Source organism: Haemaphysalis longicornis, unplaced genomic scaffold (genome assembly GCF_048455015.1).
Source record: "Haemaphysalis longicornis isolate Haplotype H1 unplaced genomic scaffold, Haemaphysalis longicornis Haplotype H1 scaffold_11, whole genome shotgun sequence".
NCBI classification, from domain to species: domain Eukaryota; kingdom Metazoa; phylum Arthropoda; class Arachnida; order Ixodida; family Ixodidae; genus Haemaphysalis; species Haemaphysalis longicornis.
This window is the reverse complement of record NW_027526214.1, coordinates 64,004,902-64,032,456: the sequence shown is the minus strand read 5'-3', so window position 1 is coordinate 64,032,456 and position 27,555 is coordinate 64,004,902. Positions and strand designations below refer to the sequence as shown.

The 27,555-nt window shown below is 45.4% G+C and overlaps 1 non-coding gene across 1 annotated transcript; it reads left to right on the top strand.

Annotated features, from left to right (window-relative positions):
* Positions 1–20,653: 20,653 nt before the first annotated feature.
* Trnas-gcu (transfer RNA serine (anticodon GCU)) lies at positions 20,654–20,726 on the top strand. The gene has a single exon. It is a non-coding gene; the product is annotated as a tRNA-Ser (tRNA).
* The last annotated feature ends 6,829 nt before the right edge of the window (positions 20,727–27,555 follow it).

Below are 27,555 nucleotides of genomic sequence, written 5' to 3'. Positions count from 1 at the left end.
CTTCTATCTTTGTGCAGGTACGGGTCCATGTTTGGCGGGGGGGAGGGGGTCAATTTCAGTCTTGTTCGTGCTTCTCGGCTTATGTCCACTTTGTCAATAATCGCATGTACATCCGCGGGGGACCCCAATCTTCGTAGGATAGGCCTATCAGCTTTTGTTTTTTGCAGGAGTTGTATTTGCAAGATGAGGTGTGCCTCTAAGACCCAACCTTATAAGCTTTTCATTTGCTGTATAATTTGGAAGACCGAGATCCACTTTGTAAGCCGTGCAGGTTATGGCGTTGGATTGATCTGTACCCTTTCTGTTAAGGCTGTGGAAAGGTAAGCTATATGCCAGGCGGCCGACTACTAAGGCTTGCATAACACCCAGACTTTTTTGTCCTTGAGGCGGGGTCTCTTTTTAGTTATTCTCCACACTATTCTTGTAATTTAGAAACTTGACTTCTTTTTGTTTTCTATTATGATGCTGGCCTTGCCATTAGTTTGTATAAGAATCCATAGGACTCTTATTTTATCTGTTTCGGGTATTGTGTGAATTCCAAGTTTAATGTTTATTTGCCCTGGGCTTACATAGCGCGTGCTGTGGATTCGGAGATAACGTTAGATTTTTCTGGTGCGCATTGCAATTCATTGTGTCCAGGCAGTTTTCCACCAAGTTCGTAGACTCTTGAAGTGTCTCTTCGTTTTCAGCAAATGATTCTTTGATATCCCATATTGTTATAGCGTCGCCGTAAAGAGTAACGCCTCTGTCAGGAATTCTTTGACGGTTTTTTTGCTACTTTGACCATTGTAATTTTAAAGAGCAGGAGGAAGATTACTAATTCTTTTGGCGATTCTCGGTTGCATGGGAAAGGGGTTGGATGGAACGTCTCTTATTCCTATGGACGCAGTGTGATTCGATAGGAAGATATTTACAAATTGAATGCTCACTCCCCACACTGCAGTTCATTTAGTGCCTCCAAGATTGCCTGGTGTGAGACCTGATCGAAGGCACCGTTCTGTTCTAAGGCTAGAACAAGGTGTTCGCCTCCCTTGTGGATGTTTTGCTGCACTTGCTCTCTGAGTATTAGGAAGGAGTCCTTCGTGGAAAGCCCGGTCCTACAGCATACCACGTTTGGCGGTTTCACGCAGTTATTCTCTAGATAATTGACTAGTCTGTAGGGGAAAATGATTTCAAACACCTTCCCCAAGCAGGACGTAAGGGATATAGGTCTGAGAGCATCAATTCTTCGTGGTTTTCTTTGTTTCGGGATTGTGAGCACGCCGAAATGTTTCCATTCTGGTGGGACTTCGCCCTTTGTCCATAATTGCTCGTTGATATACTCAGTCAACTCCTAAACCTGGATCATTAAATTTGTTATGCCGTCAAAACATGGTGTCGTGTTCTTCGCTGCTAACGTTGCACTGTAGCCCTCTTCCCTTCAGATTTCTGTATCTACCAGCTCATTTGGTTTACCTTTGTACGCTCCGGTCAAGGGCATTGTGATCTGTATTCCAGTTAGTTTGTTTTTAGGTGCATCAATAAGAGATCCATTGGTGTAAGCAAAGTTTGAGCAATTCATTTCAGTAGCTGATTGCTTGCGTCTTCTGTTGCGAGGGGGTCGAGCATGCTTTCAAGGAGTGCCCATGTTTTGAAGGTGCTCAACGTGCCTTGTGGCGACTAGCAGACATGATTTCCATTTTTTTCCGCAAAAATGTGAAGGTATTCTCTTCTTTTTGGTGATTTCTGCTATTCGTTTTTTAAGTTTTCTTTTTTTCTTCTGCTTTTTCCACACCCTTGTTTGGCCGTTTATTGCTTCCCCCAGATATGCTTGATGGCAGTGAATGTTTTGAGTTTGGGTCGTTGTTTAGAGTCTTTGGGTAACGCTTTGGTATTTATTTTTGGGCTGCATGCACCAATCCTTGATATCCTTATTGGATGTCATTTTCTCAGAGCTGTCAGTGCCGTTGGTTAGTTTCTTCCAGTCGGTGATGTTGACTACCCCAACATTTCCCGTGAGTATCATAGTTGTGACTGAAATGCTGACAACCGCGTGGTTGCTGCCCAGGTTTTCTCCTAAGTTCGTCCATGGGACTTCTTGGTCCGTCTTTACGAGAGTTAAGTCTTGGCATATGTCACTGTCTCATTGCCCGATTGCGCTGTAGGCTGATTCGGATCAGTGATGGAGGTTAAGCGGCAGGTTTTGGCTGCAGCAATCAGCGGTAATGCTCTCTCCCTTTTTCGAGTTGCGCTTAGAGCCCAATTCTCTATATTGGAGCATGGAAATCGCCTGCAATTATGTCTTGATCGCCCTTGGAATTTGTAATGGTGTTTCGGAGGACTTTCTCGAAGTTGTCGAGCCGACTGTATGGTGGACTCTAGGGGTTAAAGACAAAGGTGTGTTTTCTCTTTCTTTTCATCGGGATTAGCTCTACAAGAAGGGCATGTGACGGGGTTGTTTCGTGCTTGTGCTCTATAGTTGTCACGTCTTTCTTGCTCAGGGTTGCTTCATTTGCTTTTACTGTGTAGTATCCAAGTAACATAGGGTTATAGCCAACCTTCTGTAGACACATGATGTCTGGTTGGATCGGTTCTGCTTCTATGTATTTTTCTAATCTAGGTTGCTTGCTCTGGAGGCTTCGGCAATTCCATTACCAGATTTCTTGTTTTGTGTTGGCAGTGGTTGCCCTATTGTTCCTCGTCAGAGGAGCTTAAGTCAATGTAGTGTGTATTGGGGTCTATTATGTGCATTTTTTTGTTTCTTGGAAGCTCAGATTTTTCTAGTTTGCGCTTGCCATACAGAAGTCTAGCTTTGGCTGCATCAATGTGTTTCTAAATAATGTCGTAACAGCTATATATTTTTTTATAACAATTGAGTCATGAAAAGCCCGATGCCACTCGGATCCTTCAAAAGGACCTCTCGGACAGTTGGCTGAGGTAGTTGTGACGGATGACTATGACATTAGGGGAAAGAAATATTGTTAGTGGTCGGGTGCTCTTTTCTACAGTGCGTCCTGTCTCTAGTAGGCTGCATCAGTTGTTGCTTTAGGTTTGCTGTCTCAAGTTCTTGTTTCTGTATTTACGCTTTCTGGTTGTCAATTAACTGTTCTTGGTGTCCACCTTCGTGTTATTGGAGAATAGGGAGGCAGCTGCCTTGGATATTTCGGTTTGCTTCTGCTTTGGTGTAGGGGTGAGGTGGTGTTTCATCGGGGACTTTGTCCTGAACTGAGACCTGTCCCTGTTTCCATTCTGTTCATCAAGGTAAGGGCATTAAGCCTTAAACTATTTAGGACCTTGTTTGAGTTCCTTGGTGATATCTCGACGCTATTTCCGTTTCTTTGGTTTCCTTCTGGCATACGTAGTTTTCTCAGTTTTAGTGGACATTCTCTCGAAGCATTGATGTCTGCTGCTTTCCACAGCACGCACTTTTGCTGAAAGTAATGTCCGTCCTCGGGGTCACTGGTTCTACATGTGGGACACCTCCTGACTGCTCGTGTACGGCACAGGTCTGACCGATGTCCAATAGTCATGCATACGTGACACACCGGTCGTGTTAGTCTGTAGAGAAAGCAGAGCATTTCCTCGCCATAGAAATACACCGCTCTTGGAACTGTGTTCCCTTCAAAGGTGATTGGGGCTGTGGTGGAGCTGCTGAGCGTGCGGGCTTGTACAATCTTGCACTCGGGACTGCGGACCCGTAAGCCGTTCATCAGTTCAGCCGAGGTGCTGTTTTCGAGAAAGCGGAGGGCAACTCCTTTGACCTCGTTCCCCGAGAAGGAACGTACGTGACGACTTTATATGAGGTGCCTCTCATCGGGGTGCGAGTGATATTTCTTAAAGACCTCGGCTGACTGTATGTCCGGTGTGCTTATTATATAGATATTTGTGCAAAGGTGCGGACGGAGAAGCGACTGGGGCAGATATTGTACTGCTTTTTCGCACGCTTCAATTGATGGTTTTGTGATTTTAAAGGTGGTGTAGTCCATCAGTGGAAGGCCTTTTTGAGGTTTTATTACCATTTTTATGTCCTCTCTCGGAAGAGATGGCAGCCGTCGGTGCAGAGGACGCTGTGTAGTACGTTTTCATGTGGGTACGCACTAGCCGGGCTTGGATGTCTTCTCGTTTGCTTTCAGGGTTTGCTTCACTTTCTTCGGATTCTTTTGTCTTTTCTTCTCTGTACGACTGGTGGCCTGTATCCTGCCCGCATCATCGTCATCGTTGGCGGCCATGTTGGAGGCATCTCCTGCAGGGTGGCCGGCAGCGTTGTTTGGAGGCGGCGGCCCCGCCACCGGGAATTATCCTGTACCCGAGTTTGCCATTACTTATTGTAGTCACTCTCGAGAGTCGCGAACTTCGTTGGGGACACCGGTGGAGCCGTGCGGCGGGCTGTAACACCCACCGCTGCTTTGGTTGGCGTTAGGCTTAACGTGGCCGGCGATCGTCGCTATCCATTGAGTGATCGTAAAGAGGTTAGAAAATCACTCACAGTTAAAAGTGAGGTATCCACCAGCCCCGCTTGATGTTCCCTAGTTGGCGCAAATCAGGAGAAAGGTGCTCGAGAAAAAAAAAAAAAACTCTGGGAGAAGGGATTCTTACGAAGCCCATAGAAAGCGCGTCTTCGTCATTATCTTTCTCGATATGCTTTTACCAGAACAAACAAAACCGTGTCAAATATAAAGATAAGCCCTACAGTTTTGGTGAACACCTCTGCACTGCTACCCATTTCATACGTAATGAGTTGCTCCGGTTTACGCCCCACACGAACGCCCCTGTCAAAGTGCGTTACACGAAACGTTGCTCGGGGAAAAAAACGTTCGGCGACGTGTGACCATTAGCCTAGTAAAGGAGACCGTATCGTCTGCACAATAGCTGCCACGGTTTATGCGGAAAGAAGCACGTCAACTCAAACGCAACCGCATCCTAAGCCACACCCACCAGCCCGTTCAAATTCTTGCTCATCCTTTCCTATTCTTCAGAGTTACAGTGGGACCATAATGCCCAAATGCGATGAAATAATAATTGACCTAATTAAGATTTCGGAATGCGACATCGTCATGCTGAACGAGACATGGCTATCCCCGCTATTATCGACTCTGACATCTTCACAACGCTCCCACACTTTTCCGTCTACCGACATGACCGATTATTGCAACTTGTTGGGGATGTCTTAATAGGTGAAATAGTTCCGTCTACCACGCTAATATAGAAATTACCTGCCTCCTGGAAGCACTCTGAATAGTCTGTAAAGGCCCTCATGGCACTACGATATTTGGCATGTGTTATGTGCCCTCCTAATCCGGATTACGATTCTCCTACTCTTCATAACGGCACCCTTAATCTATTGCACAAAAAAGTTTCAAAAGGTTGCCTTATTCTTGTCGGTAATTTCAACTATGAAAACTAGAATTCGCGTGAGAACAGTAACATCTCCCACTATCAGAATGCAATGAATTTCTAAACTGTTTAGATAACTGTCCACTAACTCAAGTAATCATACAAACTACCAGAAAAACAGCAACCATAACCAACATTTCGGACCTAATACTTTAGTCGGACCGCAGCAGTCTGCAATAGGTCTTAAATCTAAAAGAATTTAGCGACAACAATGTTATTCTAGTAACATTTTCTATAGCACCCTATGCTTGAGAAGGACAGAAGCAAACAAATCAAACTCTGTGACCGCGGAAAGTTAAAAGCTATCAATACAGAACTGGATGCGTTCTATGGTTTTTTTGAAATCGAGGTGGATGACCGACCTCTGGAAGAGAACTGGCTGGTTCTTTTATCTAAAATATTGGAAATAAGTGAGAAATTTATACCAACAATCACAATAAAAACACCATAGGCCCCTGGTTAAGTAAAAGAATCACAAGAATAATAGGCAAGAAAAAACGCATGTTTAAAACAGCCAGGTAGGATAACGGAAAGTCCGCATGGTTAACGTACCACAACGTGGAAAGGAAACCCAAAAAGGCCATTATTCCAGGCAAATATAAGCTTTGTAAGAAAGCTTACCGAACATGCCGAAGACTAACCAATCAGTTTTGGCCAGCCACTATCCTGTCCACTGTTTTTAATGACGTTTTCCGGCACTTCTGATGAAACGCTCGGCTAATGGGGAATGTGCAAATGTACATAATTACGTATTCTGCTCCGTGTTTGTGAAGCAGCGCTCCACTACCTGCCCCGAAGCCAGTAGGGATAATTTAAATAATATGCCCCGGATTACCATTGACACCACAGAATCAATTGCATAATTATAAATTTAAAGAAATGTTCAGCTGCTGGGCCCGATAACATCGTATCAAAAATACTTAAAAACACAGCTGATGTGACAAGCGCTACGTTGACAATACTGTTCTTCCAACCCCGTATTCTAGTAGCACACCCTCCGTATGGAAAGCGGAAAGATGGCGCCAATATTTCAAAGTGGTAAAAAATCATCCCCATTTAACTGTCGTCCTATATCACTAACCAGTATTCCATTGAGATTATGAAACAGGTCATTTTCAATATTGTTATAACCCCCTGGAAAACAACTATCAACATCAGTCACAGCAAGCCTTGCGGAAAGAGTTATCGTTTGATGCGCAGCTAGCTACATTTCTCAGGATTTGCACCCCAACCATAATAATAACGTTCACACCGGTGCAATATTCTTTTATTGCAAAGAAGCAGTCGATAAAGTTTCTCAACACTATTATATGCATAAATTGAAACAGCTGAGCCTCGATTCCTCCGTATTAGACTGGATGCATAACTTTCTCCCCAATTTAAAACAATATGTAGTAATACACAACAGTGCTACCAATACTACGCAAGGGCACCCGGGAGTACCACAGGGGACATTCCTCCAACCACTTTTGTTCATAAATTATATCAGGTACTTGTGTACTCGAGTCCCTAATACAATTAGGCTTTTTGCAGATTATTTTGTCATGTATACCAAAATAAACAGCCGCGACCACCAACTGTGCTCAACTGCGCTCTTAGCTATGGAAACCTGGTGTAGTTAGCGACAATAAAACTAAATGTACTGAAATGCAAAATTTTATCTTTCCAAAGGCGGGCTAACCCTCTTAATTACAGCTTGTCCCTCCAGGGTTCGGTACTGATATCTACAAACAAGTTGTAATACCTAGTTGTGCATCCAACAAATATTTTGACATGGTTCGTCCCTTGTAACTTTGTTGTTTTTGCAGCAACCAAAACTAACTGCATTCGCCAAAGCAATTTAAAAGCCGCTCCTTCGGAATTAGAAGTCCTAGCCTACATAAAACTGGTACGCCCAAAACTAGGTAATTGTGCTGCCATATGGGATCCTCATCAAAAGTTCCTTATTCAGGATTTGGAAGCTGTGCAATATGATGTGGTATAGTTTGCATTTTCAGATTATTTATCTTTTATGAGTGTATCTGAGCTAAAAAAGCGAGCATCTCTTTTAGTGTTTAGTCGCCGCCGAAGTCTTGCTGGCTTACACTGTTTCATAAATATTATTACACAGTTCCACGCAACAAATACGTCTTAGGTGCGCGCGTTTTTCGAGCAGAAGGAATAAAAATTTAGGTATCCTAAACCAGCCAAAAATGGTTTCATTTGCACACTATTTTTTATTTCACAGCCAAAGAATGCAATGATCTTCCACATGAACTGATCAGATAAGAGACTCGATACAATTCAGACAATCGCTGTAAAAACACAAGCCGAGAGACTCCATACAAATCAGACAATCGCTGTCAAACATGAAAGCCGATGGCCTAAGCTTACTCAGCCTGCATTGTATGATCATTGCTTTCTCTCCGATTGCTTCTCGCACACTTTCGAACACCTGCATGCCCTTTAAAATGTTTTGTTTTTGGTGTCCTACAATTCTTTTTATTCCTTTCGCACCTTGTCTCGTGGTATTTAACCTTCAAATTTTTTTATTCTTAAAATTTTGCATTTCTTCTGCTTTTTTTTTTCCTTTGGAAATCCGCTGCCTGGGATTTTTTCGAATCAATTGTTTGTCAAGTTCTTTGTTGATATCTGGCGTGGTTGTAACCAGTGATTTCGGGGTTTTTTGAGCTCATTCCACATCTAAAGCTTGTTGTCCAGACCTTTCAGGTAAAAAAAAAAATAACAATGGAAACCGCAGTAACCGTAAGGGTAACCAGTCAAGCCAGTAAAGTATATTTTAGAAAAAATATTAGCTAGGCAGAGGCGAAAAACTATTGCAAAAACTGCAGAAGGCTTGCGCATCATCAGCAATTTGATTACGAAGTGCACGAACTCTAGGTACGTTCAGTGTTGCGGCAGAAAAACATTCTTAGAACGATACAGCTTTGCTTTAGACTTATGATCATCATGACGGCAGTGGGGCTTGCGACAACTGCAGTTTTGGTGTTCGCGCGCGCTAAGTACGCTACATTCCTGTACACCATGGTAATACATTCTCCGTATATGTTTCCGGGGGGCTTGAGCTCAGGCTTGTCTATTCCCTTCATAGTGCTTAGCGTTCATGTACTGTAAAATGGTGGTGCTCGTAGCATAGACGGAATATCCAATTGGATGTCCGGCGTGGTTTTGATGGTATTTGCGAGTGCGTAGCCGATCGGTTGGGGTACGTAGCGTTCATGGAGGGTAATCGCTAGGCGTGCTCACTGTGCAGTGAAGTAGGCGTCCATCAGTTCTTCTAGAGTGTGATGCAGTTCAAGTACTCCCTCTCCAGTAGTTGATGATCTTGTCGGCAAAGGTAAGGCTTCTTTGTAGGCTTTGCGATAATTGTGTTTATCTTCTGCTTTTGTCAAATTTCAAAGATCGTGAAGAGGCCGACTTAGGTTTTTCGAAAAAAAAATGAACGCTTCGACCAACCGTAGCATGTCTTCCATTTTCATGCCACATTTCTGATTCGCTATCTTTCGGAGCATCCTAACTATTTTCGCTGTGGTTGCTTTTAGTTTTTGTATTAGCTGGTTGTTTTTCCCAGTTTCTTGATGGGTCATGCCAATATGCATATTGTTAAAGAACAAAATAAACTATGTTCGTACAGTGATATCTCTATGTCCATGACGGTGTCGCGTTGCCTCTTCTCAACGAGTAAGGGCTCGGATTTTGGGGGAGCAGGTTAGTCCGCAACGTTTGGATTGATATAAACTACCTTGGCGGCCTACCTAGGATGAACTACCTAGCATGCAGCGATGGCGTAGAGGTAGAACACCCGCCTGGCGTGCAGAAGGACCGTGGCTCGAATCCCGATGCCGGACAATTCCCACCGGATTAAAAAAAATCCGCGTATTGATGGAATTGCACAAAGGGGCTTGGGGTGCGGCCTGACCTCGGCGACCATTGCCGGTAATGCACTCCCTCACCAGAGCAGGATTGGCCACCCTGGTGTAGTAACGGTCACAACCTCCCATGAATACGCCAATTAACTCTCGGCCCTCAGTCCAGAGCGGCTGCGAAGCAACTGACCACGGCGGCGGTCAGACCTGTGACGCAGCAGAGGGTGCTAAGAATCCCTGGATCCGGACAGGCCGCCAATGGAATCTGAACCTGGCAACGTTTAACGCGCGAACCTTATCTAGCGAATCAAGTCTCAAGGTGTTGTTCGAGGAATTATAGGGCATTAAATGGGATGTAATAGGGCTTAGCGAGGTTAGGAGGGCAGGCGAAGCTTTTACGGTGCTCAAAAATGGATACGTCCTACGTTACCGTGGTCTAGAGGACAGAAGAGAACTGAGAGTGGGATTTCTAGCCAATGAAAGCACAGCTGACAATAGAGACGAATACTATAGCATTACAGAAAGGGCAGCAGGTCTTGTAATTAGGCTCAATAAGACGTACAAGCTCAAGGTGGTGCAGGGCTACGCGCCCACATCCAGCCACGACGACCAAGGAGTGGAACGCTTCGATGAAGATGTGGAATCGGCAATGGCTAAAGTACAAACACAGTATACCGTAGGTATGGGGGACTTCAATGCTAAAGTAGGCAAGAATCAGGCTGGAGACAAGGCAGTTGGGAACTACGGTCTGGGCTGTAGAAATAGCAGGGGGGACCTATTAGTTGAGTTTGCAGAACGGAATAACCTACGCATAATGAATACCTTCTTCTGTAAACGGGAGAGTCGGAAGTGGACCTGGAGGAACCCGAATGGGGAGCACAAAAATGAAATAGACTTCATATTATGCGATAACCCTGGCGTCGTGCAGGATGTGGAAGTGCTCGGAAGGGAAAGGTGTAGTGACCACCGTATGGTAAGATCTCGAGTTAGGCTAGATTTGAGGAGGGACCGCAACAAGCTAGTACGAAAGAAGCCGATAAATGAGCTAACAGTAAGACGTAAAGTAGAAGTATTCAGGATCGCGCTGCAGAACCGATATTCCGCACTTAACGAGAAAGCCGAGCTCACGACACAGGAAGCCAGCGACAACCTTACACGCATTATCACGGAGTGTGCAGTAGAAATCGGGGGCACTATGGCTAGACAGGATACTGGTAAACTTTCACAGGAGACGAAGGATCTAATCAGGAAACGGCACACCATGAGAATCTCTACCGCAGCTGACAGAGTAGAACTAGCCCAGCTCTCGAAGCTAATCAATAGGCGTAAGACAGCTGACATACGGAAGTATAATATGGAGAGGATCGAATACGCTGTAAAGAACGGAGGTAGCCTGAAAACAGCGAAGAGACGTCTTGGCATGGGGAAAAATCAGATGTATGCACTTAAGGGTAAGCAAGGCGATGTCATCACAAATAGGGGTAAAATAGCCACAGTGGCTGCGGGGTTCTATAGGGACCTGTACAGTAGCCGGGACACACAGGATAATGCCGAAGAGACAGTAGTTCAGAGGAGATAGACATCCTACCAGTAACAACCAAAGAAGTAGGGAAGGCTTTGAAAGAAATGAAAGGGGGCAATGCACCTGGTGAGGATCAGATAACAGCAGACCTCTTAAAGGATGGCGGAGAAATTGTACTTGAAAAACTCGCCAACCTGTATACGCACTGCCTAATGACCGCAATGGTACCGGAATCTTGGAAGAAAGCGAACATCACCCTAATCCATAAGAAAGGCGACATGAAGGAGTTCAAAAATTACAGGCCGATCAGCTTACTGTCAGTCGTCTACAAGGTACTTACCAAGGTAATTGCTAACCGAATCTCTGCAACCTTAGATTTCAGTCAACCTAAAGAACACGCAGGGTTCCGTAAGGGTTATTCAACAATGGACCGTATTCACACGATCAATCTGGTCATAGAGAAGTGCGCTGAGTATACTGAACCCCTATATATAGCCTTCATAGATTATGAGAAAGCATTTGACTCAGTCGAAACCCTAGCAGTCATTCAGGCATTATGGAACCAGGGGGTAGATGAGCATTATGTAAGAATACAAGAGGATATATACAATGGCTCTATAACTACCATCATACTCCATAGAGAGAGCAGTAAAATACCTATAAGGAAGGGTGTAAGACAAGGAGACACAATCTCTCAAATGTTAAGCATTTCATTAGGTGTGTCACCAGGTGGAACCAGTTTAGGCGTCTTTGATGCGGAGCATAGTTGGCTACGTCCATGTTTACATTAGCTATGCCGATTCCGAGTTCTCTGTTGTGCCGCTGTCGCTTCAATCTTCGGAGTAATCGGCGCATTGCGTGCAAGATGTCGGGTACGTGGTTATCTGCTGCGTATATTCGGTCGATATTCGGAATATTTTTGTGTGTGGATGACATAGCTAACAAGATTTCGTGCCCACTTTTGTATATTACCTATTGGGGTGTACGGGTCATTGAATTTTTTGTCCCACCCCACCCTGATTTGTTAGCTTCGCTTCTCCTAGCTTTCTTCTATAGTTGTCCAAATGACTGTTCTCTCAATGATCATATGATCGCTTCCTACGGTATTCTCATCATTCCGCCAACAAGCACGGGAGAAATTACTTGTATGAGTGGGGTACGGGCAAGTGTCATCTCTTACGCTCGCCCCAATTCGCTTAATACGTTGAAATCGGTAACAGGTGTAAGGTTCTCTTCAGCCATAATTTTTGAAAGGCCTCTATTACGTTTGGTTTTATACTTATAGGCCCATGCTTGGTGTGCTGCGTTAAGGTCCCCAACTATGATTACTTGGTTTGACATGCTAAACGTTTCGCTTTCCGGAGAATGCCAGCTAAGCGTGGAGCCTTGATTTTCGGGTTTACTAGGTATTGAGGACAAATGTACTCTTTTCCTTCGTTTTCTGGGGAACTAGCTCAGTGAGAGTGGGGTCATGTGTATTTACCGACAATGTTTTTAATGTTTCTGTGATATTTTTTGCGGATGAGGGTACATACGTTCATGCCGTTCTCCATCTCTGGTGGCATATCCGGGAATTTTGGCCGCGTGGTTCGTTTGTTTTAGGGCAATGTTTCGGGGGGTCTGTTTTAGCTCGACGAGATCAATTCTGATCTATGTGTTTTGCATGTTCGATGACAACTGCGTGATTTATTGGTCATTTTTCGAAGTTTCGTAGGGATGTCTACATTTCATTTCGCAAAAAATTGGGGAGCCGTTCGAGAGTGCTTTAAAATTTTTCCCCGGTGATAGGGTTTGGGATCTTAGCTTTCTCTTCGTGCTGGGTCTCATATAATGTTTTCGTTTCCATGACATTTTCGTATGTGGAACTCTAAAGAGGTGCGAGCGATGTATATTTGGAGGGTGTAGTGGCTTGTGTTCGGGGAATGGGGCTGTTTGCCAACCTAATTTGTTGTCCTATGAGAGCTTTAGGCGATGGTAACTTTGATCTAAATTGTGGGATTGCGTGTTGCAGCTTATCACATTCACCGCACTGTTGTTTGGGACGAACTTTGGATCGAACTCTACGAACTTACAAGAGACAAAAAAGGGGGAAAAAAACTATCAGATGATTATTCGTTTCGCCCTCCCTCAAAACATCTCAGGGTGGTTACGTCAGTTTTGAAAGCACCTCGATCTCCCTTTTCTCGCATTTATTCCTTCGGCAAACGTCCGAAATTTATGTATAAAGAAGGATTTTCTTTGTTCCAGCTCGTATGTGCTACGGAAGTGGGACTGAAATAACACGGCCTGTATTTTTGCAAACGAGTTGCCCGGGAGTCGGAGATGACTGGACAGCGGAAGGTCGGGGAGGCCCTTCACGTGTGACTTGTGATAAATAAACCTTTTGCGGAATGGTGTTTTTGTTTGGCCAATATATTCCGCCTCAGAGACAAGGCAGCGAAGTTTGAATATTACATTAGGGGTGTCACAGTTGAGGTTGTCTTTGATTTCATATTTAAAGGTTGACCTGGTGGCCTGGGCAACCTTAGTGGTCTCCACGTGGGGACAAATTTTACAGCGCACTTTGCCGCATGGACGGCAGCCTAGAGTTAGCTAAGGTACTTCTGTTTGTACCCTGACCAAAAGGTCCTTCAAGTTTCTGGCTCGTCTGTACGCAGCAAGGGTGGCCGCTGAAAAACAGCCGACAAGCGCTCACTCTGCTTATGATATAAAATGATATGATATGATATTAAACTCGGCCTTATGGTATTAAAAGATTAGGCCGTTTGACAGTAATTTGACAGCGAAAATCAAATTACTGTCAAAGGGCCTAAACTTCGGTCCTTCATCGGGAAACGTTAATAATTTCGAACTTTATCAGGACATGGACCACTTTGCGAGAAACCTGCGCCTTCGGAAATACTTTCATGGGCGTCCAACTGAAAGCAAAAAACTGCTTCCTGCTCCTTGAGACAAAATGTGGACACCAAATGAGCAACGGCATGAGCACTTGAATCTATACATTTCGACCGTTCAAACAGATATAATCCATGAGTTCGAAAAACAGTTTCCCATCCGCAGCAACCTCGCTCGAGACGAGCTTGAAGCACTGAACTGCGTGAGTGAGGACACTGCCATTTTAATAAAACCTGCATACAAGGTGGGGGGGGGCTGTGGTAATTATGAACAAGACTAACTATTTAAACGAGGGACAGCGACAGCTAGCTGGCGAGACATTCTACCGCAAGCTCACAGATGACCCAACATTGCGATTTGAAGCTGAACTTGTGGATGCACTAAAGTCCTTGCTGCGTGGTGGGAAAATAACCGATCCGATGTATGAAGCGATGCTACCCTAAAATTCTAAGCCAGGACGTTCCCATCTCCTACCTCAAAATACACAAAGAAAACAATCCTGGTCGCCATATTGTATCCAACAATGGAACGGCAACGGAAAAAATATCCAGTTATATTGACCACCTAATTAAGACATCCCGCAGACTTTCCTCTCATACGTAAAGGATACAGGTCACTTTCTCCGCGAGGTTTCACGCCTCGAGGTCCCAACCGGCTGTTTTCTCGTCACCATGAATGTTATGTCCCTGTACGCTAACATTCCTCATATGAGGGCATCCTTGCCGCAGTCTCATGCTACGGTGACTCCAATTTCTGCTTGAACGTAAACCCTGAAACACTGAAAACCCACCTCCACCTCGTCCTTGCGTACAATCACTTTGAATTCGACAATAGCCACTGCCTCCAAATTAACGGCACAGCCATGGGTACAAAAATGGCCCCAACATACGGCAATATCTTTATGGCGTCATTAGAGACAGAGTTCATTGCAAAATGCGGTCGAAAAGCTATCATTTATAAGCGATTCTTCGATGACATCTTCTTGATTTGTAATAATGATGAGGCAAGCCTCAGGAAATTTATCTAAAAAATCAACTCTCTGCATCCATAAATCAAACTGACCTATGAGATATCAACTTAAACCATAAATTTTTTTAGATGTCACGCTCATAGTGGTCCAAGGGAGAGTCTCAACAACATTGTACAGGAAACCCACTGACCGCCAACGATATCTTTATTTCGACAGCAGCCATACCCGCCCATGTGAAACAAGTATACCATACTCACAAGCACACCGGTACCGCAGGATATGCTCTGGACGGGACGATTTCGAAAAACATGCTGAGGAACTAAAGACCACCCTGATTGGTCAAAAATATCCAGAAGAAATTATTGACGATGCGATTAGCCGAGCACGCAATTTACAAAGAGAAGACATTCTGACTGAAACCTAAAAGAAACCCACCACGAGACTAACTTAATCCTTACGTACTGGTCCAAAACTTCCCAAGTAAACAATATCCTGAGACGACATTTTAATATCATAAGGCAGAGTGAGCGCTTGTCGGCGGTTTTTCAGCGCCCCCCCCCCCGTGCTGTGTACAAACGGGCCAGAAACTTGAACGACCTTTTGGTCAGGGCAAAAACAGAAGTACCTGAGCGAACTCTAGGCTTCCGGCCATGCGGCAAACCGCGCAGTACACTTTGTCGCCACATGGAGACCACTAAGGTTGCCCAGGCCACCAGGTCAACCTTTAAATATGAAATGAAAGAAACCTCAACTGTGACACCCCTAATGTAATCTACCAACTCCGCTGCCTTGTCTGTGAGGAGTATTATATCAGCCAAACAAAAACACATTTCCGCAACAGGTTTATTAATCACAAGTCACACGTGAAGGGCCTCCCTGACCTTCCGCTGTCCAGGCATCTCCGACTCCCGGGTCACTCGTTAGCAAAAATACAGGCCGTCCTAATTCAGTCCGGCTTCCGCAGCACATACGAGCGGGAACAAAGAGAATCCTTCTTTTACTTAAATTTCGGACGTTTGCCGAAGGAATAAATGACACCAAAGGGAGATTGAGTTGCTTTCGAAACTGACGTAACCACCCTGAGATGTTTTGAGGTATAGCGAAACGAATAATCATCCCATAGTTTTTTTTTTCCCTTTTTTTGTATCTTTTAAGTTCGTAGAGCACATCCTTCGCCTATGAGGGGAACCGCATTGTGCCGGCATCTGTGAGACGAGGGGGCTCGTGGAGGGGTAGATGAGGGCAGGTGGCGGTGCGGGACGGTTGGCGTGGGGCGGCGACTGCCCTTCCGGCGGAGGGGAGGTGATAAATCCTCCTCCGCCTGTGGTTATTTCCAAGGCGTAAATCGTTTTCTACGGAAACATCCCGGACCATTTCACTCAGATGGACCCGTATGAGCCTCCGCGCAATGGGGACTCACTGATCCTTTTTTTCAAGGCTGTCCACGAATGATTCGTTTCCCGATCAGCTTCCTTCGGGAACCTGCAGCCATGTGGTTCTTGTCTGTGTCTAACGACGGTCTCATACTGCCATTAACAAATTCCTCTTTTTCGTTCTTTTTTACCATTGATCACCAGTAGGCAGAGGTTGGCAAGCTTCTCTGCCATCCACAGACTTGTCGTGCAGGCTTTCGAGCTTCGACTCCCCAAATTTAATGTATCTCTCTCTCTCTCTTTCCGCACGCAGACGCAGCACGCCGTTTTTTCTGTAGACACACATTGGTTGAACTTTATGCGTCTGTTTTCTGTCTATCAATGCCGCAAATGTGCCTCCTTCCCATTAACAACTTTCCTCTTTCCCTTCCTCTTTTCTTGCTTTTTCCCACCTTCTGTAGTATAGTTACGACATGTTATTCTACTCTCCCCCTCTTTTACTCTCCCCAAGAGCCCTCATTGACGAGGGTGAGGAGAAACGGAAGCCCTCGGAGGCAAAGTGTGTATAAGCGTTTTTCTGTCCATTCTAAAATAACCCCTGAAGAAGATAGGTTCTCCTTTCTAAACTGTTGGGAACAATATACCCTTGTTCCGTGTTCTCCAAGTGTCTGCACCAACATTTTGACGTATATATATATATATATATATATATATATATATATATATATATACATATATATATATATATATATATATATATATATATATATATATATATATATTTATATATAAATATATATATATATATATATTATATATATATATATAAATATATATATATATATATATATATATATATATATATATATATATATATATATATATATATATATATATATATATAGCAGAACAGAGAGATACGGGACGAGGGACTCGGTAAAGATACATATCAAGGTTGCAGTCGTCATTGCCAGTGCTATTCGGCTTTTTTCGAAATATTTAATATGGCCGAATGACGTGTGCTTGTCACGTTTCTTTGATTCATTGATAAATTAGCGAAAATATAAGTCGAGAAAAAATCCGCCGTTTTTCCGGGAGCGGGACTCGAGGGGCGGCGCTAGTTGGCCGGCCTCAGAGCTCTTGTAAAATATAAACCCCCGCTTTAAAGTCGAGAGAGAAGCCGCTGTGGGATAGCGTAATGGTGAACGCACCGCACCGGTTATGCGGAGATGTGGGTTCGAGTCCCGCTCCCGGAAAAACGGCGGATTTTTTCTCGACTTATATTTTCGCTAATTTATCAATGAATCAAAGAAACGTGAAAAGCACACGTCATTCGGCCCTATTAAATATTTCGAAAAAAGCCGAATAGCACTGGCAATGACGACTGCAACCTTGATGTATATATATATATATATATATATATATATATATATATATATATATATATATATATAAAGAAAGATAGGTCAGCCGTCTACAACGCCAAAGGAGGCATAGGGGTGTGGTTAGGCTCTTTTCTTTTTCACTACGGTTAATGAAGTAAACATTTTTTAAATATACAGAAGAAAGAAAGAAAGAAAAACACGCGCCCAGAGTGGGGACCGAACCCACGCCTTTCGATTACATGTCGAATGCCTTACCAATTCGGCTATCTGGGCGACTGTGTTCTCCTTCACTTTCTGGGCTATTTATATTTACTGGAATTGTATATATATATATATATATATATATATATATATATTTATATATATATAAATATATATATACATATATAAATTTATATATATAAATATATATATCTGAATATGTATATATATATATATATATATAGAGAGAGAGAGAGAGAGAGACAGAGAGAGAGAGAGAGTTATGGGTTGGAAGTCAAGAAACCCTGGGAAATCAAATTGGGAGGATGGGATGTGGAAGTCACTGAAACAGATAAAGAATTTGCAAAGGAAGAAAGCGGAGAAAATATGCCCGCTGTTGGGATCCGAACACACGACCTCCAGAATATCGGTCTGGTGCGATGACCACTACGCTACCGGCGGGGCCAATTTGCCCTACGCTTTCTGGGGTATTTATGCCAGCGTGAATTTTTCCTGTCTTTGGGGGTGGTAGCCAGTACCACTCCGACTTCTCGAGGTGAAAGGCACCTTTTTCATCCCCGGGCTGTGACTCGAGTGTCTAGGACATGTCGAGAGTGGTCAACCAGCATTGAACCTTCCTAAGCTCTCTATGGCACCAAGACGGCCAGAACACAGGCCCTCGCTATGCAGGTAGCGAATCCGAATGGGAAAATGAGGGGCTCGTACAAATAACACAGAAATAAGGGTTGACAGTAAAGAAAACCTAGGAAAGTGAAGGGCAGGATGTGCTAAGGCATTCAAACAGATAAACACTTTTGAAAGAAAGAAAGAAAGCGGAGAAAAATGCCCGCCAGTTGGGATCCGAACCCACGACCTCTAGGATACTGGGCTGGTGCGATGACCACTACGCAACCGGCGGGGAGATTTTCCCCTCCGCTTTCTAGGTTAATCATGTCAATGTAATTTTTTTTGTGTGCTTGGGGGTGGTAGCCAGCGCCACTCGGACTACTCGGGCTGAAGAGTACCTTCTCTTTAACCCCCGGGCCATCACTCGAGCGTCTACGGCATTTCGAGAGTGGTCGACCAGCGTTGAACACTCTTAAAACTTCCTATTGCACCAAGACTGCCAGGAGAGAGGCCGTTGCTATGCATGTAGCGAATCAGAATAGGAAGTGAGCTGCTCGTTGAAATAAGAGAAAATATCAATTTGCAGTCAAGGAAACCTCGGAAAGCAAATGGGAGGATGTAGTACGTCGAGATAAAGAATTTGGAAAATACGAAAGTGGAGAAAAAATGCCCCCCCCGGTGGAATCCGAACCAACAATTTCCAGCAAAGTGGTGTAGTGTGATGACCACTACGCTACCGGTGGGGCTACTTTAGCCTCCACTTTCTGGTGTATTATGTTCAGGTGTTTCTCTTTCCTGCACTTGGGGGTGGTAGCCAGCGCCCTTCGGACTACTGGGGGTGAAGGGGGCTTTGGGGGTGAAGGGGGCTTTCTTTTTAACCCCCGGGCCATGACTCAAGCTCTTACAACATGTCGAGTGTGGTCGACCAGCGCTGTACCCTCTAATGTTCCCAAAGGCACCAAGACTGCCAGAACAGAGGCCCTGGCTATGCATGTAGCAAATCAGAATTGGAAATGAGGGGCTCGTTGATATAAAACACAAAAAAGAATTGGCAGTCAAGAAAACCTCGGAAAGACAAGGGGAGGATGTAGTAGGCCAAGATAATGAATTTGGAAAATAAGAAAGTGCAGAAAAAATGCTCGCCAGGTGGGATCCGAACCCACGACCTCCAGAATACCGGTCTGGTGCGATGACCACTACGCTACCGACGGGCTACTTGAGCCTCCACTTTCTGGGGTATTCATGTTCAGGTGTTTTTGTTTTTGGCGCTTGGGGGTGGCAGCCAGCGCCACTCGGACTACTCGGGGTGAAGGGGACCTTTTTTTTAACCCCCGGGCCGTGACTCCAGCGTCTAGACATGTCGAGAGTGGTCGACCAGCGTTGAACCCTCCTAAGCTCCCTATGGCACCAAGACTGCCAGAACAAGGGGAATGAGGAGCAGCTGTGGGAGAAATATACGTAGGAAATAAACTGAAAAACTAAGAAGCTGACGGAACTGTGCGCTTAACGTAAGAACATGAAAGTGACAAGTAAGACGTATCAGATTAATTTACCCGAGCTGTTTGAAGTGATTAACCGAAGCAAAACAAGCGACATCTGTCCATATAACGTGGTAGTGATCAAGGAAAACCTGCCAATAGGGGGAACATTGAAGGGAAAGCTAGCCATCAGCAAAAACAGGGTGTAAGCACTCCGAGACCAGCAGAGTAACACTACGCGCAACTCTTAGTAGATAATGTATGAGGACGGTATTACACTAGGCTGTACGCCAGTGACATTAAAACAGGGAAAATAAAGAGACTACAATTTCAACTGGCGATATTCTACTTGTACCTAAAGACGAAGTAGATAAGGCACTCAAAAGCATGAGGCAGAAACCTAGCGCTTTTGGAGGCGGGAGCTGATATTTTACTGGAAATGTTGCTGTTCTATGTTAGGAACGCGGGAAAACTCAAAAAGCGCCTATAGCCTGGGAAAAGATGATCAATATTCTGGTTTAGAGGAAGAGAGATCCCAAGGACCTAAAGAATTACAAACGCATCCGCCTATTCTTAGTTGTTTATTGGCTATTTAACAAAATTGTAGTTACCTGCATAGGTGACAGGCTGGATTTAAATAAACGGAGAGAGCAGGCTGGGTTTAGCAAAGGGTACTTAACAATAAATCACATCAGCGTCATCAATGAAGTGATACAAAAATACGCTGAGTAGACTTACAACAATTACGTAGCATTTGTAGAATATGAGGAACCGTTTCATTCCGCAGTCACCGCATCCGTGCTAGGAAGGCTAAGATACCACAGAAAATGGGACACCTAAATAAAACTTTTACATGACTACATATATAGATGTACATATATATGTATACGTATAAATGTATACATACACAACAAAAAATACCTTGACATCAATACCCGTGAAAGTGGTGGGGAAACAGCCCCCCCCCCGGTAGCGTAGTGGTTATCGCACCAGACCGCTATTCTGGAGGTCGTGGGTTCGGATCCCACCCGGCAGGCATTTTTTCACCACTTTCTTTCTGACTCAAAAAATTCTTCCTCTGTTGCTATAACCTTACAAAACCTCCCCTTTGCTTTCCGTGGTTCTCTTGACTGCCAACCCTTATTTTCTGTCTTATTTCACCGAGCCCCTCATTTCCCACTTCTGATTCTCTATATATGAGCATTCGTGGCGTTACATTAATCTCATACGCAGTGCAAGCGATACCGCCACTATCATGGCCAGTGTGAGAACCGATGGATAGGCTTCCCAATCTCTTGTACTAACGGCTCATCGCCATTACCATCTGTAAAAAATAATAATGATCATCGTTTGTCTCACGCTTCCCGGACCGTTCGTTCCGAGCAGGACAATAAACGTCGTCTACGAGACCTCGTCCCTCACTCTCTCAAGCGGTGAAGTATGCTCTTGGTCCCGATGTCTACCTATCATAGTCGCACCACTGGAGCCGAGCTAGGGCCGTCCTTTGACGCTAGCAACCAGCACCATGCAGAACGAGAGGAGCCATAGTGCTACCAATGCAGCAGCTCCTGTCCAGCCCGCAATTACTATCACTACTCACCAGCGCGATTCGAAGTTTTTCAATGGCCTCCACGGTGAAGACGTGGACGAATGGCTCGATCAGTACAACAGTTTCATCATCATCATCATCAGCTTATCTAGGCCCACTTAAGGCAAAGGCCTCTCCAATTATTCTCCAATTACCTCAGTCCTGTGCCAACTGTGACCAATTTATCCCCGGAAACTTCCTGATCTCATCTGCCCAACTAAGTTTCTTCCACCCCCTGCAACGCTTGCCTTCTCTGGGGATCCACTCTGTTACCCTTAATGATCAGCGGTTATCTTGCCTTCACATTACATGCCCTGCCCACGTCCATTTCTTTTTCTTAAAATCTACTAATATGTCTTTAACACGTGTTTGTTGCCTGACCCACTCCACTCTCTTCTTGTCCCTTAATGTTACAAGCAGACATTCTCAGATAATAAATAGCAGCCTACCATTGTCGCTGAAGAAGAATGTGTATGACAGCTGCATCCTAACAGTACTTACCTACGGCTAAGTACTGTAAGTACCTGGAGGCGCACTAAGAGGGTTCAACTTAACTTGAGAACGACTCATCGTGCAATGGAGCGGAAAATGATAGGTGTAACCGCAGGGTAAGCTCCTTCAACTCTTGGGAGTACACGTTCAATCTACAGAACGTAATTTCTCCTTCAAGAAGGTGGCCGAGATCTGGTACCATAATAATGCGGAAGGAATCTCAGATTGGAATAGCTTTACTTCGCAACTGCGTGTGATTTTCGCCACGTCCACTCCTAGCGCGGCTGGAGCCTAAAAGAAACAGCACGCCCACACACAGCACCCTGAAGAAACTTAAGGATTCGTGTATAGAAGACGTCGTTGAACTGTGTCGTCATGTTTAACACGACAAGCCAGTATCGAATAAGGTACGACACATTATGAAAGAAATCTCGTCATTCGCTTTCAATGCCCTCACGATGCAAAATTCCACCACGATTGCAGAAGTGTGGGCAATATGCCAGCATTTTGGCGATCTGCAAGCTATTTGTCTCCAGCAGGATTCCTGGCCTAGAAGCCCTTCTGGGAACGTGGAGCTCCGTGTTTTATTACCTGCTATTGTACGAGAGGAGCTACAGCAGCGTGACGCTCCCGGCCCCCAGAATGCCCGTGTCTGCGCACATAAAATCCGGGACGTGATCATGGGAGAGCTGGCGTGTATGGCCGAAATTCCCTAGCGATGTCAGTCTACTCCACTACACATTCCCACGTGATGAGAAGCTCCATCCCGACCAGCCATTCCCGTGGACCACATAGTGCACCCCACTGCACCCGCCCACTTGACAAACCTGTCTACGCATTAGATACCGGCACCTTAAGCCCATTATACATTGGGCCAATTTCGCCTGCGAATTCGCAGCAACGGCGCCGCTCGTGCGTCAAAACTATATATTCTCGTTGCTGTGGCGAATTTCCAAATGTTTGGAAAAGTCTAACTTCTCTTGTGAGCACAGCTTAGCATTTGACAATATGTCGCAGCAGGGAAAATAGCAAAATAAATATTTTTGCAGCACGGGAGGCGCCGCAACTGCGAATTCGTAGGCGAAATTCACCCCATGTAGAACGGGCTCTACTCTTCAATGTGGCGACCAATGCGTGTTCAGGCGACCGGCCTGTGTGCTTCTAATGCGGCATCAGACACATTTCCCGTTTTTGCCGCAGACGCCAGCTAGATGAGCGACAAGGCTATGTCCCCTTCGAACGAGACAACTGCTTCAGCGACGCGACACCGTCAGCGTTGGTACTCGCTCCCTCCAGCCAGCTTGTCTCCCTCTTCTGACGTCATAGGCTCTCCCCGCGATTCTGGCCCCATTCGACGTTGGTACCGTTCGCCATGCCGCCATGCGTTGTCACCACTTCTATTTTTTACCAATGCTCCCAGCCGACAATAGGAAAAGTAGGTGCTGCAGGTTTTGGAGGGAAAACTGCACCACTTGGACCGACCACAATTCCTCCTAAACTACCGGCTAATATGCTGTCTGTTTTGGTCGAAGGTATTCAGGTGGAAGCCTTTGTTGATACAGGGGCTACTATTTCTGTGATTTCTGCTAATCTGTGTGCGCTTCTCAGAAAAGTCAAGACTACTTATTCCGGTCCTTGTTTACGTGGTGCTAATGACAATGACATCAATCTCACTGCTCATTGTACCATGCGTGTTTCGATAGGACGACTTCGCCATTGTAACCAGTGTGCAGTTATGCCGTGTGCACATGACCTGCTTCTGGGGTTGGCCTTTCTTGCCTCCGCCTCTGCCATTATCTCCTGTCGTCACCGGCCATCCGTATTGCTGACACACAATATCTCATTTGTATAGATGTGCCATACCCCACCCTGAGTTTGAATGCCGATCACGTTTTCAAAACAGGTTGTGAAGAATTCGATCCATTCCTTGGAACGCATTCGCCGAAGGTGATGTTTTCGCGGTCCTGTCTACTCGATTTCTGCTGGAAGGAATAGCCATCCCAAGATGTCTCCTTTGGTTTGTAAATGGGTTTAAAGTCCTGGCTGCTTTCAACACCACTAATGAACGCATTCTTTTGTCTGAAGGAACTACAATATCTTCGGAGGCTGGTAGCAGTCTTGCTCCAGCGGTTTCCAGTGGCGCGTCGCCTTCAATTAGCCCATTGATGGCTGTGGCAGCGGATATGTAAGCTATTACTGCCACGCGCAGTCCCGAACTTACACCTAATCAAGCCAACTTACTACTCGATGTTTTAGCCAAGCACCACGATCTATTTGACTTACATTCACCTGGGCTCACGCTTACTGCTGCAACAGAGCACCGATTTGAAACGGACGGAACAGCCGTGATTCGACGCAGACCATACCGCGTCTCCTCGCCTGAGCGCAGGATAATTCAACATAATGTTGCCGATATACTCAAAAGGAAAGTTAATCTCCCATCGACGAGCTCATCGTCTTCTCCAGTTGTTTTTGTGGAGAAAAGGATGGATCTGTACGGTTCTGCACAAATTACCCGACGCTCAATAAAATCACTCGAAAGGACATCCATCCTATGTTCCGCATAGAGGATGCCTTAGACCGTTTGCAAGGGCTAGAATACTGCTAAAAGCCTCGACCTTCGCTCCGGGTACTGAAAAATACCTATGCACGAATCCGACAAGGAGAAGATGACACTTGGCACCTCCGACGGCCTGTATAATTTTAACGTCATGCCGTATGCCTATGCAACGCTCCAGCTACATTCGAACGACTCATGAACACGGTGCTTCATGGCCTCAAATGGCAAACTTGTCTGCATTATTTGGACGATGTTGTGATATTTAGACATTTTCTCAGGCTTTGCGGCACCTGAACGAAGTGCTGAGCTGACTGTGTAATGCGTGACTTCAGCTGAATACGAAGAAGTGCCGTTTTGCAAGCAGGAGCATGAAAGTTTTGGGGCATGTCGTGTCCAAAGGGGGAATATGTCCGGAAGCCGACACGACCGCCACGGTTGTAAACTTTCCTGGTCCCCTGGAACGGAAGGATCTGCGGACCTTCCTTTGCCTGGCATCCCACTTTCGCCGCTTTATACGCAATTTTGCGACCCTCGCTTCCACTTTGAACAAGCTTTTACGTGTCAACGTGACCTTCATCTGGTCAGACGTCTGCCAGAAAGTTTTTCAAGCCTTTAAGGACGCCCTTAAAGATGATCCCGTCCTGTGCCATTTTCACGATACGGCGCCTACCATCCCGCACACTGATGGCCGCATGTGCGAAATTGGCTCTGTTACTCTTCAGCGTGACACTCAATCCAGAGAAAGATTGGTAGCATATGCTAGTCGCTCACTGACACCCATTGAGCAAAAGTACACAATCACTGAACAAGAATGCCTAGGTGTTGTCTGGTCCATTTAGAAGTTTCGCCCACTTTACGGCCGTTATTTCAACATCGTCACAAATCATCAGGCCCTCTGTAGGCTCTAAAACTATAAACAATTTATGTGGGCACCTAGGCCGTTGGGTCTTGCGTTTACAGCAGTTAAGGATGTAGTTGCTGACGCCCTGTCGTGATGCCCACTATCCACGTCATCGTCTGCTACCTTCACCAAGCCACGCCAACCACGTTTACATATGGCGCCACAGCCATACTTCTGTGGATGCGTTTACTGACTTGCCATCAATTCAGCGGGCCGATACGTATACTTTAATCTACCTCCTCAATGAGTCTGCTCGGCCTCTGAATACCTGGCTGCGACGCCAACTTAACTTCTGGCAGATTGATGGACTACTGTGCCACATGAATTGTCATGCTGCAGGCTACAAATTGGTACCACTAATGCGTCGTGAGCTTCGTTTCGCGTGCTCGAAGCACTTCATGATGAGGCGACGGCTTGACATCTTGGATCCAGAAAACCCACGACCGCGTCCGGAGTAGGTTGTTTTGGCCAGGCTTATCCACAAGTATTGCAATGAAAGTCGCATCATGCGCCCCGCCATCAGCGCAAGCGATCTACGTCTGCTCCCGCTGGATTGTTGCACCCGGTTCCCTGCCAATTTGTCCCTTTTCAAGCCCTGGGCATAGACCTGTATAGACCCTTATCTCCTCATCTAATGGCTGCCTCTGGACCGTTACTGCGGTCGACTACTTGATTTGGTACGCGGAGACTGCGCCCCTCCCGCCTGGCTATGCTCACGAAATTCCCGACTTCAACTTATGCAACATCTTCTTGCGACATGGAGCCCCTCGGGTCCTGCTGAGTTACCACGGCAAGGCATTTCTTTCTCAGGTCCTTGCCGAAGTCCTTCGTGCTGCCAACACCATTCACAAAATTTGTTCTAGTTACCATTCCCAAACAAATGTACTTACCGAACGTGTTCACCACACTTTGCACAGATATGTTGTCTATGTACATCAACCTCCACTACAGTAACTGGGTCATCACCCTACCCTTTGTTACTTTTGCTTACCATTCAGCGGTTCAACGCACGACGGATTCGTCCCCCTTCTTCCCCGTTTATGGCTGCCAACCCTCTTTTGTTCTGGACATCGCCATTCCGGTCTCTGCCACTTTACCATTTTATGAACACTTCAACAGGAAGCTGCCCACTCTCGACGCATGGCAAGGCCTCACACGGATACGAGTCAGCAAGAACGAAAGACAAGATACGACGCATCACATCGTTCTGTTCAGGTATGCAAAGGGGATGATGTGCTACTTTGTATTCCGATTTGCACATCAGGCCTCTGTGAAAAGTTTCTTCACAGGTACTTTGGTTTCTTCGTCGTCGTATAACAAGTTTCTCCCGTCAATTATCGCGTTTCTTAAGTGGATATCCCAAGGAACCGTCGCTTCCATGGCACAGGAATCGTGCATGCCTCCCGCGTGACGCGTTTCAACCATCGCCAACCATAACCGCCCGCGTCAGGTGACCGCCTTCACCCGAGGGGTGAAAATGTGGGAGCATTCGCGACGTTACATTGTTGTGATACGCAGGGCAAGCGATACCAGCACTATCATGGCCAGTGTGATCACCGACGGATGCGCTTCCCAATGTCTTGTAATCACGCCCAATAGCCATTACCATCTGTAAATAATCCTCCTCATCATAATAGAACGTGTTGTCGGGCGTGTTGGTTCATGGTTACAAAAAATAGAAAAAAAAATAATTTTTTGAAACCATCGTCATAGTTGGGATCGCGCTTCCCGGAGCATTCGCTTCGAGGAGGACAATAAACGTCGTCTCCGAGGCCTCGCCCCTCGCTCTCCCAAAATATATATATATCAGTGTGTCGAACGGAAAAAAATACCTGTTCGGTTACGGATCTAATTCAGGCAAAATCACGCACCGAACCGGTTCGCGAACCGGTTCGGCAGCTTGAACCGGTTCGCGAAACGGTTCGATGAGTTGAATTATCACTGAAATTAGAAAAACAAATTGAGTAGTTTAAAACGACAGTCAAATCAAAATACAAACAAAAGTTCAAATTCTGCGGTTCCCCATGCGCAGTGGTGCGGTTGCAAAGCAAAGTTTAAACAATTACGAGTATCAGAAAAACCGATGAAGTGGCGACGATTTACCACCTACTTTCTCGCCTAGACTATGTGTTGTCCTAGCTTCTATTCATAAAGCCGCCGCCAAGAGATGTGCCGGTAGAATATATTTTCTGCCCTTTCCTTTTTTTGTTGAAATCACAATCGTCGCTATGGAATCGCCCTACACGCTTACCTTGAAGCCTTACATTGAGGCATGCCTACAGGCGCGTTCAAATACCAGCGCCTAATACCAATGTCGCCGATTT